Below are 14587 nucleotides of genomic sequence, written 5' to 3' on the forward strand. Positions count from 1 at the left end.
GGGGCAGGCGGGGATCGAACTCATGCAGAAGTGGCTTTAGCTTCTGAGTGCTGTGCTTTAACCCGCTGCGGCACCAGGGAGGGCCACAACTTAACTTTTTATTCATGAGCTTATTGCTTATTTCCAAGAAAGAAATCATAGGGCAGAATTATCCACAGTAGAGGAAGCAGTGCAGCGGGCGGGTCAGGAGAGGTCTGCCAGGCCCACGTGGTCACCTGCTGGACAGGCGGGAATCGAACTCATGTGGAAGTGGCTTTAGCTCCTCAGTACAGTGCTTTAACCCGCTGCGCCACCAGGGAGGGCCACAACTTAAATTTTTATTCATGAGCTTATTGCTTATTTCCAAGAAAGAAATCATAGGGCAGAATTATCCACAGTAGAGGAAGCAGTGCAGGCATGAAAGTACTCAGTCCATTCAGAAAACATGGTCATGGCTGGAGCCCAGCCTGCAGGGGGACCTCCAGCCCGAGCCAGCGATTGGACAGCTGAGAAGACTATGCAGGGAACGTGACATCTATGCTGTGTGCAGCAAGGAACAGGGAGCAGTTTGCTTACAGACACAGCGTGGCCAGATTGGTGTTGTAGAGAGGTCAGAAGACCAACACTATGCAGGAGGGTGGATGGTGACACTGGTGTCAGAGTGACCAACTAGCACGGAGAAGACCGTGGCATACTGAACGCGCTTTTAAATGGAGACGAGAGTAGATGAGATGTTCAGCAACTGGAAAATGGGCAAATGTGGAAAACCATAGGCAATTGAGAAAGGCTTCCATGACATGCAGGCTTCTGATTTGAGCTAAGTGGCTGTTAGGGCTAAGAAATACAAATGAGGGGCCCTCTCTGGTGGCACAATGGGTTAGAGCACAGCACTGTGAAGCTCTCCACAGCTACTGCACCACAAGTTCCATCTCCGGCCAGGAAATTGACCCACAGGGTGCAGCAGATGTCTCTTTCTCCCCGCTGCTCCCCTCAGCAGTGTATTTCAGTAGATCTGTCTGTTCTTCTCCCCACTCTGTCTCTGGGGAATCTTCTTCCGCCACTCCCCACACCTCTGGTCTGTATCTTTGCTCTTGTGTGCATAAATTAGTCTTAAAAAAAGAAAGAAAGAAAGAAAAAGAAACAACAAAAAGAGAGAATATATACTAAGGGAAAGGTTTTCAGCTCAGATTTGAATGAGTTGAAAATTTCTACACCATCTCTAACAAACATCTAATTAATATCAAGACCAGATTCAATTTTCAGTTTTCTGATAGTTGCTGCATCTTCCTAGAGGAACAACAAGGAAATAAACATGTGTAACATGGTCTTATAAAGCAGGCGTTAAGATATAAAAATACATGTAGAGACAGGAATAGAGTCCACATGTCCACAAATGCAGGCTCTCTTCTATCAATTTGTGCTATTGCTTTTTTTTTTTTTAATTTTACAACAGTTCATTTTGTACATTTTTTTCCATCTCAATTGTAATCCCCACGGGTTTCCCATTACCAAGTCACCTGTGTGCCATCACCATAATCCTGTACACTTCCCTGCCCACACCCCCGTTTTTTATCCCATTCCTTACTCCACCCCCACAAAATGTCTCTGGTATATGGTTGTTCATTATTTTTGTTATTTTCTCGCCTGGTCCATTATACTCCTGCTATTAGTGAAACCATCCGGTATTTTTCTTTCTCTTTCTGGCTTATCTCACTAAGCATGATCTTTTCCAGCTCCATCCAAGTTGCTGCAAAAGACATGTGTTTCTCTTTTTTGGTTGCTGAGTAATATTCCATTGTATATATGTACCACATCTTTTTTATCCAGTCATCTACTTTTGGGCATTTGGGCTGCTTCCATGTTTTTCCAACTGTAAATAAAGCAGCAATAAACATGGGGTACAGGTATCTTTTTCAATCAGTGTTTTTGTGTCTTTTGGGTAGATACCTAGGAGTGGGATGGCTGGGTCGCAGGGAAGCTCCATGTTTAGCAGCTTGAGGAACCTCCAGACAGTTTTCCATAGTGGTTTGTACTATTGTTTTTTGGAGACTTTTTTTTTTTTTTTACATTACTAAATGTAATGTTACTAAAATAACCACCCGAGGGGTTGTCTCATTTGCAGTCAAGGAGGATTCACTTAGATTGTTAGCCACAGGTTGAAATTTCATTCACCCTTAAAAAAAAAAAAAAAAAAAGATTCGGCCCTCCCTGGTGGCACAGCGGGTTAAAGCACAGCACTAAGAATCAAAAGCCACTTCCTCACGAGTTCTATCCCCGCCTGCCCCGGAGGTGACCACATGGCGCCGTTAGACCTCTCCTGACCTGCCCGCTGCTCCCCTCAGCAGTGTACTTCATTGATCTGCTTGTTCTGCCCCCCACTCTGTCTCTGGTGAATCCTCTTACTGCCTCTGAAACTCTGGCCTGTACCCCAGTTCTGTATGAATAAATAAATCATTAAAAAAAAAAGAAAAGAGAAGCTTAAAAAAAAAGATTTAATTTATGCATACAAGAGCTCAGGTACAGGACAGAGGTGCAGGAGGGCGGGCGGGGGACTGAGAGGATTCCCCAGAAACAGAGTGGGGAGCAGGACAGGCAGATCTTCTGAAATCCACTGTTGAGGGGAGCATCAGGGAAGACAGGAGAGATTTGCTGTGCCGTGTGGGTCACTCCCTGGCCGGGGATGTAACTCAGGCTGCAGTGGCTGCAGGTAGCTTCATAGTGCTGTGCTTTAATCCTTGCACTACCAGGGAAGCCTCCTCCACCCTTTTTTTCACCAATCACAGAGCCAAGGACAAGTTTGGAACAGCGACTTTCGAGGGTCATGTTGATGAAAAGAATATTAATGAAAATAGATTCAGCAAACCCAAGTGTTCATTCTTCTGGTAGGTTTCTGTTCTTTCTATGCTCTCATTTTCAAGAAAGTGGATTTTATCTCTAAAAAAAAAAAAAAAGACTGTCATCATGTAAACTTATCTTCTCATAGATAAGACTTAATGAAGACATAGATTTCAACATAGGAGATTTAAATGAGATGTAAAGATTTAAATGTGGATAGAGTCTTCAACATTAGACAAGAGATATTAGAATTTTAAGAGGCAAATAGGCTGAAAGATTTATGATAATACTCAGAAACAGGAGCCTGGGAATTACATGCCCAAGCATGCCCAGAGAGCAGGTAAGAGCAGATCTCCTTCGAGCTGTTTGTTTCCTTTAACATTAGTCTGTCAGAGATGTTCCCCTGATGGATGGGCTCCTTTCTGTATTCTATTTTGTTGTTGTTGTTTAAATGATGCCCAAATGTTTGTTGTAACAGAAGGCTAGAAATGCTAATTCAGCAAATCCACCCAATCATACCAACTCAATTTTCTGAAGTTACAGTATTTTGTTTTTGTTTTTGTTTGTTTATCTCTTTCCTTCTTCAAGATCTAGGAAATGAGCCACATGTACTAGCTGACAAAGAGCTAAAAAGGGACTCTTTCATGGACAACACAGTCTTCCCATCATTCTTTAGCCTTGTATTTTTGTATTTGTTTTTGTTTACCTTGTCTATTAACATGGGGGGGGGGGTTCTCTTTTAATGTCACATTAATGTTTCAAAGAATTACAAGCTTGTATTTGAGATTAAAGCAACCTCTGCACTGAGCTGTACAGAGTGAGATAAACCACTATTAATTATTTCAACTAGAAACAAACATTTCTGAATATTCAGTGGACAAAACTAGGGGATGTCCTTGAAAAAGGTGCTTATATGCCCACTGAATTTTCTGCTTATGTCACATTATTCACAAAAATATTTCAAAAGTTGGCACATTACTGTATAGACATTTATTTAAAATTTAGCTAAGAAACTTATTATTCATTAAGATAATATTAACCTTGGTGAGGTTATCAGCTCTTACTCAGCTTTATAAAACTTAAGTGATCAATGCAAGAAATTAAAGCTTCCTCTGCAGTAATGCATTGTTTCTAATAGGGATGAGGGAGTAATAATAAAAATTGATGAGCCTAAAAGTTTGCTCTGTGATCAAAACTTCTCAACACAATGTTAGTAGACTGACATGTTCATGAAGCCCCTTATGAATGAAGAACATACACAGCCCTGTTCAGATATCAACAGTGTAGTCTAAAATATCTTCATAAAAGAGGGCCAAGCTTTCACTATCAGTTGTGCAAGTGGACAAAGTGATTATGTCATCGCCATGCACGACGCTTCACGGAAAGAAATTTCCTGACAGAAGAACCAAAGTTTAAGAAAACGTTGTCAGCAAAGCATAGAAGGCAATTAAGAAAACTGCAGGACATTTAGACCACCCAGACAGTCCCCTAATTTGATGCTGACTCAACTGCCCCTGATGCTCACATACTGAAAAGTTTATATTTGGAGATGAGACAGTAAGATTTTTGAAATCCTCCATAATTTTCTGGGGGCACTTCGCAAATGTCCTAAGTAGAAGCACATGTCTATTCATGCTTCAGTTTTGCTCCTTCCACTTCATGATGTCCTTCTGTGCTGTTACCCCTCTAGGAACTAAGCTTCTGCTTATATCTGACATCCCATCCTCTACATTTTGCCAAAGTTTAGGTTATGTCAGCACTAACTTCTGAGTTAGAACACGAATTGCCCAACATTGTTTGGTAAGATGCCAGATGGTAAATAGTCTTGGTGGGGATTATCTTCTCTGTCACAATACTCAACTCTGCTGTTGAGACACAAAAGTAGGTAGTTACAGACACTATGTAATAACTGTGTTCCAATAAAACTTTATTGACAACAGGCACCAGACGGCTGTGTTCCAGAGGGTCAGACTTTTCCATATGTTGAAGTACAGCACGTGGTTCCTTTTCCCCCAGAACTGCTGCTATTCTCTAAGTTCTCATTAGTTCTCAACTTTACCACTCCCTTCTTTTAGCTGCTCATTTTCTGTTTCCCCCAAGTTAAAACTTCTCCAACTATTTTGTCACAGGAATCTCTTAAAGCATAACTCATATATCTTGTTCCCCACTGGGAAATACACCCTCCACATAAACACTTTCTCCATTGAATATGCCTTCTCTATAAATCTAAGTTTTGTAGATCTTGCTGAATAAAGTATCAACCCAGTATTCCACCCCACTGCCAAACTTCAGAATGATATCTGGTCTTCAATAATTCTTACAACTACACATTTTCTTAAGCTTTTACTTCAGCTTGGGGGTAATCAGCTCTTTATTTTTACCTTTCAAGTCTTACTTGCAACTCACAACCTTCACTCCATCTGAGCATTGCAGCATTTAACCCTTCATGTTCTGTAGAGTGAAGAGCTAAACATTTTTGTGGAGATAAATATTGAATCAAAAATAAAATGCTGAAAATTAATGATAGTCAAGCATCAGAAGAGATCTGTGTGAAAAGCACAAAAGAGCCAGGAAAGACAGAAACAAATGGTGCCTGGTGAAGTAACACAGAGGTGACTCATCTCTTACATCCAAGTCTCATGTCACTGACTGAATGCATCCTGATGCTTGTAAAGTAGCCTATCACCCGCAGGTGATTTGTATTTTTTTTACAGTAGCAAACAACAATGTGAATGGGAAAACAACTTGTTTATTTAACAAGTATAATTTCTAAGTGATAGCCAAGTGTCAGACACTGGATTGTACTGTGTAGTTATAGCTGTTCTTACTAAGCTGTATGCTGGAAATAACCCCAAAATATGGGCTTTCCCTCTAATACCTAAAGTTGTAGTAACAATGGGAAGTTTCTAACACAGAATTGACTCATGCTGAGGAATTCAGGGGTGAGGAAACTGACAGACCTGTACTGTGGGAAAGAGGAAGACTAGTTGAGAAAATGACCCAGGTGATGATGATAATCTTGATTTATGTTAATCTTTGGGTTTTGCATGCTCCAGGGCAGAATGAAAGTGGAGATCTACCTAGAAGAATATAAATATAGTATCATCTAGCATCACACAAAAACACCAACTCCACAATTTTTTTTTTTTTTAAAGATTCAACACTATGCTTCAGAAAATAAAACAGGACTGGTGAAAATGCTGATTAATGCTTGCTGATTTATCTTGGAGACATACTCAGGCCTCAGTTTCTCTGATGTTATACAATGTGTAGTACCGGAGACAAAGGAAAGCTGGAGTTGCGAATTATCCAAGTAACAAAGGAAAAGGCATCTACTATGAAGAGATAGTTGAAGTGATTCAAGCAATTAAATATCTACAGCAAGTAGGCACAGACACACACACAAAAATAATTTATATGGGGCATCCCTGATGGCCCAACGGGTTAAGTCTCAGCACTATGAAGCTATCTGAAGCCACTGCAGCACAAGTCTGATCCCCAGCCAGGGACATGACCCTCAGGGTTCAGCGGACCCTCTCCCGTCTCCCACTGCTCCCCTCAGCAGTGCACTTCATCAATCTGCTTGTTCTGCTCCCCACTCTGTCTCTGGTGAATTCCCTCACCCCTTGCACCTCTGTCCTGTACTCTAGTTCTTGTATGCATAAATAAATCCTTAAATAAAACACTTTATAAATGGGAAATTGTCTACATGTATCTTCTTTTTAGATTTGGAGTTTGATCACAAAGGAGGATCAGAAGACATCTTTAGCTCTCTTAAAAATTAGAATAAGTACAATAGACGTGTGTGTAAATGCTTTAACCTGGTTATCTCAACTATCATGAGAAGAAAGGCAACACATAAAAGTTTCTGTAGAAATTCACTCTTGTCAGCTATGCTCAGATTGGAGACAAAATTAACTGTTTACTTACACTGGATAGATGCACTGCAAATATTGCCATCTAAAGCAAAATGCATTGTGTCAATAAGTGAAGCTGATCAGGTCAAGAGCAGTACTTGCTACAATTGATGAGCAGAGGTCCAGGAAAGACAATATCTTTGGACATATATGATATTTCAGGGGACAATGAATCTCCAGATAAGTAATATCTGGACTTAAGTCTGAGAGCTTGAGATGTGCTGGTAGCTTCTTTGGTAGAGATGAAATCATTTCTGGTATGTCAGTTAAAAAGCCAACGGGCTCTATTAGTGATATGCTATATGTACTTAGATGAAAATATTTTCATCACCCTAAATTTCAAAGCTCTTGATTAAGAAAGAAAAAAAAAAATGGAAGTTTCTGAAACCTCATGATACTCAAATTGTTCTGCTTGGGCTGTTGTAACAAAATATCACAGTGGGTTAGAATAAAGAAAGGTATTTCCTTGAGCTTTTATATGCCAACATTCTAAGATCAGACTGACAATATGGTGGTTCTGGGGAGACCTTAGAGATGACTGTCTTCTCCTTGTGTCTGAAAATGACCTCGGTATGTGTGGTGGAGTAAGAAATAACTCTATCTTCCTCTTATAAGTTATATCCACTCTTTGAGCTCATTTAACCCTATTGACCTCGAAAAGCTCTAATTCCAAATGTGGTCGTGGCAGGTGTCAGAACTTCAATAGACATATTTGGTGAGGACAAAATTCAGCCCATTGCCCATCTGAATCCTGATGATCCACTGGGTATGCTTCAGTTTGTGAATGTTTCTAGCACTGTTATATCAGAAACATAGAGAGGCCACTGAAAGAATTCAGATAGTAAAGTATGTTCACTTATAAAAACATGGCAAAAGAAGTGGTTTTCCACTTATTAATAGATGCATACTGTCACCCAAATCTCTTTGCAGAGAAAAAAATAGAATTGTAAAAAAATATTAAGATTCAGGGCCCTCCCTGGTGGCACAACAGGTTAAAGTGCAGCACCAAGTAGCTAGCCACAACCACTTCAGCCCCAGTTCAATTCCCAGTCAGGGCGCTGACCCTCATGGCTGCAGCAGATCTCTTCTGACCAGCCCACTGCTCCTCTCAGCTGTGTACTTGGTCAACCTGCCTGTTCTGCTCCCCACTCTGTCTCTGGTGGATCCTCTCACAGCCCCTGCTCCTCTGGCCTCTACCCACTTCCACACAAATAAATAAATAAACAGAAAAAAAAAAAAACACAAAGAACTAATATTCAACCTTTTGAGAACACTGGAAAACACCGAAAGGCAAGCAAGAACTTAAGACGCATTTGTATGTAAACTACTATGACTGCATTGCAAAAAAAAGACAATGAGTTTTTGGGCATCTTGCCCAGGGGATTTCTTTGCCACCAAGTCCCAGCAGTAAAATTCCACTGGCCAGAGGTGGTGAACACAATTTTGAATAGGTGGTAAAACAAGAAGAAGTTTAATTGGGAGATTTGGAAGCAAAAGCACTGTAGGAAGGGCTGATTTGTAATTCGTGCACTGGCTGACTGCTAAATGGCTTATGCATGTGGAGACACTAGAGAATCTGGCAAAAATCAAAAGCCTGGGGAGACTTGTAAACGTGCTACACCTTTCAATCTGTTCCTCAACCCTCACACACAGTTCTGCTAACAGAAGGTAGAAGCCCAAGTGACTTGAGTTTGAGTATAGACTTCTGCTCAAAATGTTAGCTGACCACAATGAACGCAGACGCAGGGGGTTCCCAGAGCACTACGTGTAAAGTATCAAAAGCAAACAGTACAGACGTCAATAGCTATGCACCCCAGGAAGAGAGGTTTTTTTTTTTTTTTTTTATGTTTGTATCCACATGTGTGAAGAACCTACAGAACTCAAATAGACCATGATAATGCAGTATCTAAAATTCCTACTTATAGAGCAAAAATGACTACTAGAATTCACCCTTGACCAAAAAAGTGGAGAAAAGGGAATCTTTGTACATTGTTAGTGGGCATGGAATATGAATAAGCATAACCACTATAAACAGCAGTACGGATGTTCCTCAAAATTAAATACAGGGCCCTCCCTGGTGGCACAATGGGTTAAAACACAGCATATGAAGCTATCTACAGCGTGAGTTCGATCCCCAGCCAGGGAATGACCCACATGACACAGAAGACCTCTCCTGTCTCCCCTCCTCTCCCCTTAGCAGTATATTTCAGTAGATCCTCCTGTTCTGCTCTTTACTCTATCTCTGGTGAATCCTCTCTCCACCGCTGTACCTCTGGCTTATATCTAGGTTCTGTATGCAAATATAAATAAATAAATCTTTAAAAATATTAAAAACAGAAATGTCACATGACCCAACAATCCCACTGCTCAGTCTATATCTAAAAATAAATAAGTAAATAAATAAAACAAGATATTATAGCTATATCTTTACTTGTATGATCATTACAACATTATTCACAATCACCAAGACAGAGGAGCAGTCTAAGTGGCTGGCAATGGAGAAGTGTGACATATGTTTGCAATGGAAGATTATTCAACCATGAGAAAAAAAGGACCGTCTTCCATTTACAACAACATGGATGGGCCCTGAAGACATTACCCTAAATGAAATGTGCCACACAGAGAAAAATAAATGTTGAGTGGGTTATGTATGTAGACTCTAACTAAAAATCAAAGTCAGAGAAATGGAAATAAAATTCACACAATTCCTCTATTTTGTTGTAAATTATCCAATATGTGAGACATATTGACACAAATCAATGCTAAATGCTGCATAACGCAACCATGAAGCTAATAATGAAAAATGATAGCTGAGAATGCAATGGGAGGATTAAACAGTGTGACTATATGTCGTAGGATTGCATTTACATGAAGTCCAAGGAAAGGCAAAGCAGCAGTGACAGAAAGCAAATTCCTCTTGTCCAGGGCCAGCGATGGTTGGGGCTTGAGAGCCAAAGATTGTTAGGGATCTACTGGGAGTGGCTAAAAATGTTCGAAAATGTGACTGGTGTTGTTTTCATGGAAGTGTAGATTCACTAAAGCACAGACTTAACACTTAAAGTGGATGTGCTTCACTCTAAGCACAGTATGCCTGGCAAAGTCTCAAAAAGGAAGCCGACTGCTTATAAAGCTGTTAAGGTCCCTGCTTAGTGTGTATGTACGTGTGTGCATCTGAGGGATTTCCTATCTTTTGTCAAGCAGAATTGTTTTCTGAGCTCAGCATCTCTGAATTTCACATGCACCCATGAAAACCTAGCCTAAAAATCATTTTCTTACTGACTGCCCAAGTGGCTCAACCTCACATAGTCTTTTCATGGGGAATCAAGGTCTCCAAATGAGCAATTCAGCTTTCTTGGTGGTAGCTGAGCATGGCGCCTGCGGAACACGTGGGTCATCCAGCAAAGCAAGGCCTGCTGGCATTGATCTAACCTGAGAGGGAACCTTCTCATGGGGAACACTCATCCTTTGGGCTGTGGGCTGCCGTGGAAGCATAGCTGATGGTGGTGGCGATACAGGTGTGACTTGAGCGGTGACCCTGGCTCTCATAGCCAGCAGGAAACAAGGGGAGCATTATTGTAAAAGGCCAACACATAAATACTTCACATATATACCTTCAATTCCCTGAAGTCTTTTGCCCATTCATCACCTCCATTTGCTTTTCGGTTTAATAACCCAGCCAATCTCTATGGCTTTTCTCACAATATAAATGGAGAAGGTCAGCATGGTTGGCATCTCAATTTAACTCTCATATTGCACAGAAATCTATTCTTAAGAGCAGCTCCTTGGCAAAACCAGCTCATTGTATGTTGACATTATCCCTTTGTGTACAGCAAGAAGGTCATGCAAAAGAAACACTGATCTAGTCATGCTGCTGCTTAATCCTTAAGTTTCTCCCAGGAAAATACTGCTGTAACATGCTCCATTGTGGGCTTGTGCCATTTTGTTGTGTTTTATTTTGTTTTCTAGATAGAACAATGCTGTTTGGGTTTGGACACTGTATGGCCTGGGGAAGAAAGGGAAATGTCTGTTATTGCTTGCTAAACAGCTACCACATAACCAGCCAAACCACAGGAGCTAATCACAAATCAGGGAGTTAACTTCTCAAGGAAGGACTCCATGGCTTACATTCCTTTCAAACATGGCTTCCTGAGTCACCATACATTTCAATCTAGTTTTGCTATGTGTACTTCAATAAGTGGGGCCTTCTTTAGGATTCTAGAGCATTGCAGTTTAGATATTCTCTCTGAATTTTCTCTAAGAGCAGATATAGCCATTCGTTTGCATTTTTTGTCTTTAATGCAAAGGAGAATGAAATATTATAAGTAGATGGAGCCCAGACCACACAATTTCCAAGTCTACTTTTATAAATTATTTTGTTTCTTCCTGTATGTTATTAAGCTTAACTCACCCCATAATTAATATTGATTCGTATTTTCAAATACTTCCAGTAAGTCTCTTTAATACTTCTTATACACCCTTATTTAAGGCAATGGGTAAATAAAATCTATGAGGTATGGTTGTTATTCTTATAACCTATAGTTATGAAAATAACCTACGGTGTAAATTCTGTCCATCAGAGTACTAGGAGCTAGAAAGAACATTTAAATGGGGTAGCAAAGAAACATTTAGCAAAGAGTATTTACAAAGGGTATTTACAAATGGAAACCAATGGAGGTTGATGGGCTTCATAGCTAGTGACATTAAAGACCCATTGCCATTGCTAAGATGAAGTATGAATGCGTACAAAGATCTCTGGCTACTGGGAAGAATGAGGTAATAGGAACTATGGCCTCAGGCTGAGCTCTACAGCCACTAAAAATGAGTGTGCTGCAGAGAGGGAGCTGATGAATGAATTCTCATTTTCATATCCAACTGGAAGCAAGGGGGAAAGGAACTTGGTTGACGGAATCCATAAAAGTTGAGTCCCCCAAGACAAAGAACAACAGCAAAATGTAGAGTGACTATGGAGAGGCCTTCTAGAGCATGTCTAGAATGCAGATGTGCTTGACAATGAAAAATCATTCAATTTGCTTTAGATAAAGACTGAGATGGCAAGATTTTCATAGCAATTAAATTCATCTTATGGTCACAGTGACTCATCTATGAATTCACCCTGATTCATCATGATGAAAACTTGTAATGGTCAAATACATACCAAGCAACATCCATGAATTTATAATTCAGAAATAGTGGTGAGACTAATTATGAATACCATTATTTCTAGAATTATGAGTTCTATAGTAATAAATCACTGCACAATAGTTCCTTCCTCTAAGCTCCATCCACACTTCAATTTTAATTTTGGTAGATGGACAAATGAATACAGATGAAAAGAATATGGACAGAAAAAGAAGGGTAAAGGTAGAAAGGAGTCAACATGAGATAAAGAGAAATAAAAGAGGGACAGGAGAGGGAAAATAAATGTTGCAACTGTAAATAATTTTGAATAATCATAACCATATCAGAAATCATTTTTCCCAACAATTCTAATGTTCTGCAAACAGCAGATGAGTTACTTCCTCTGCTTTACTTTTCACGATGCTGTGACTGTGTTCTCGCCTGTCTTTTTACCCTTTACCTCATCACAGCTCCAGTGTGCCAATCATTCAGTGTGCCACAGAAGGGATTTAATTAACTCTCATCTCATCCCCAAGATTAAGGCCCCGACAGTTAAGAAACTGCACGTGCCCACCTGGATCCTGACATATGCCTCCATTCAGTTGGTTTAAAAGCAGATCTGCCATCTTCACCCTCCAGTCACCATGTACCCACACGAGACCCTCAGGACTCAGTGAATAAACAGCCTGCAGGGTCAGTCTTTTCTCTAGGTCCACCCCATACGTCTCCCTGATGTCCCTGCAGTGTCTCTGTGCCATTTTTACTTTTGTCTTTTTTACATTTGTAACACATTCCACACTCTGTTCTTTTCATTCTCTAACTTTGTACTTTATTAGGCTAAGTCAAAACTAGAGGCTTCATTCTAATTCTATCAACGTAATTTGGGTCCCTCTTTCACTTCCTCTTATCTGAGTTTAATTTAGCATCTTAAAATCCTATTAAAAAAAAAGCACACGGTACAATATTGTATTTTCTTCATATATGCTTATTAGATTTTAATATCCAAGATTTAATATCCTCACGAGGTGCAGGTTTGTATTTATTCTCATTGGCTTCTCCAGGGTCTAAAGTAAGGGTTGGAACAGTACAGACCTTCAATAAATGTTTCTTGAATCAAAGGTTATTTGTTGCTGTTGTTTTTACTTTATAACTATGGTAGTCAAATTTAGGATTCTAATCCTAACGTACAAAGGGTTTTCCTCATTTATTTTTTTTCTACAAAATGATTCCCTTTTTACTTCCTTCGTAGATGGAAATCAAGTCTTAACCCAGTGAATCCCAGGCCAATGTCGGACATCATGGGTTACACTAGATCAGAAATTTATTTCTTTAGCAATTGTAAGCTTCCATCATCAGTAATAATCAACAATAAAGTTCTGCTTTTCCAGGCAAAAGGCCAAACAATATCAGTCTCTAATTTAGAACCAGTATCTGACCTTAAAAATCTGGTGATGCTTTTCTGGAGGAATTCTGGTTGTGGAGCAAACACTGATATTCAATTGGGAGGTATTTTAGTTTACTACTCTCACTTTGATCCTCTAGATAAACAATTATAAATTCCTTTTGACCTCTTGAAGAATAAAACCTGTCTTCTGAATTAAACATATTTTGAAATTGAGCTGCAGCAATCCTGAGCATCTGATTAATGAGCTCTGAAAAATCTCTTGGGGAATAAATAAATGCAGATGAACCATACGCTGTATTAACAAGCTAGAACTTGGGTCAAATTTGACTACTGATTCATCCTCTGGCATCATCACCGGTAGGAATCTTTGCCTCTCTTTAACCTTAGCTGAAGCCACAAACATTGTCTGATCTTGCTGGCACCTAGGTTGCACTCAGGGATGAATTGGAAGCTTTAGAGAGGTAAGAAAGTCACAAAATCCATAATTTGAAACCTGCTCAAGGAAAGAACCATGAATCAACTTGAAGATCTGGGGAGGACAGCTAACAGCTGGTAGCCTAAACACCTAACATCTCTCACTGACTGGTTCTTCTGAAAAGACTCTAAAGCTGTCTGCTCAAGGGTGGGGGGCGGAGGGGTGAGAAAGAATAGATATTGAAGGCATTTTCCGGTTTAGGGTTTTAGTTTTTGTGGTAATAATAGAGGAGAAATTGAAGTCCAGTCCCTGTTATACTTACTTTACCTCAATGTCTTCTTATTGAGTTACTTAATAAATTAATAACTATAGGTACCTTGTAGGAGAAAGTACACTAAGAAACCCATTTTACAAAGAATGGTTAAACAGTACTTCAATCTTCAGATCTTAGTCCTTGGTCACTGATACATGAAGACTTAGGTAGAGACAACTACTTCAGAGTAATAACCCAACAGAGTGGCTCAATCTCCCAGACTAACAGTTTAAGTCATTCTGGAAACCCAACATTAACATGTCTATCTTATCTATTCTAGATTCCACAAAGCTATGTAACAAATAAAATAATGAAAATGCTACTTGCTGTTCTTGTTTAGGCCTTACAGAAGTAACCTCTCATCTACAATATTAACCTACATCATATTAATATCGTATGTCAATATATTTTACAGTTGCATACATAACATATAATGTGCATTTTTTCCTATGACAAGGTCTTTGTTAGCTTAGTGATACAAAATAGTACCTCTGTCCTTAAAAGTTACCTGATCTGTGGGCCCTCCCTGGTGGCACAGCAGGTTAAAGCACAGCACTAAGAAGCTAAAGCCACTTCAGCATGAGTTCGATCCCCAGTCCCGAAGA

Source organism: Condylura cristata, unplaced genomic scaffold (assembly GCF_000260355.1).
Source record: "Condylura cristata isolate star-nosed mole 26May11 unplaced genomic scaffold, ConCri1.0 scaffold00038, whole genome shotgun sequence".
Lineage (NCBI taxonomy): Eukaryota > Metazoa > Chordata > Mammalia > Eulipotyphla > Talpidae > Condylura > Condylura cristata.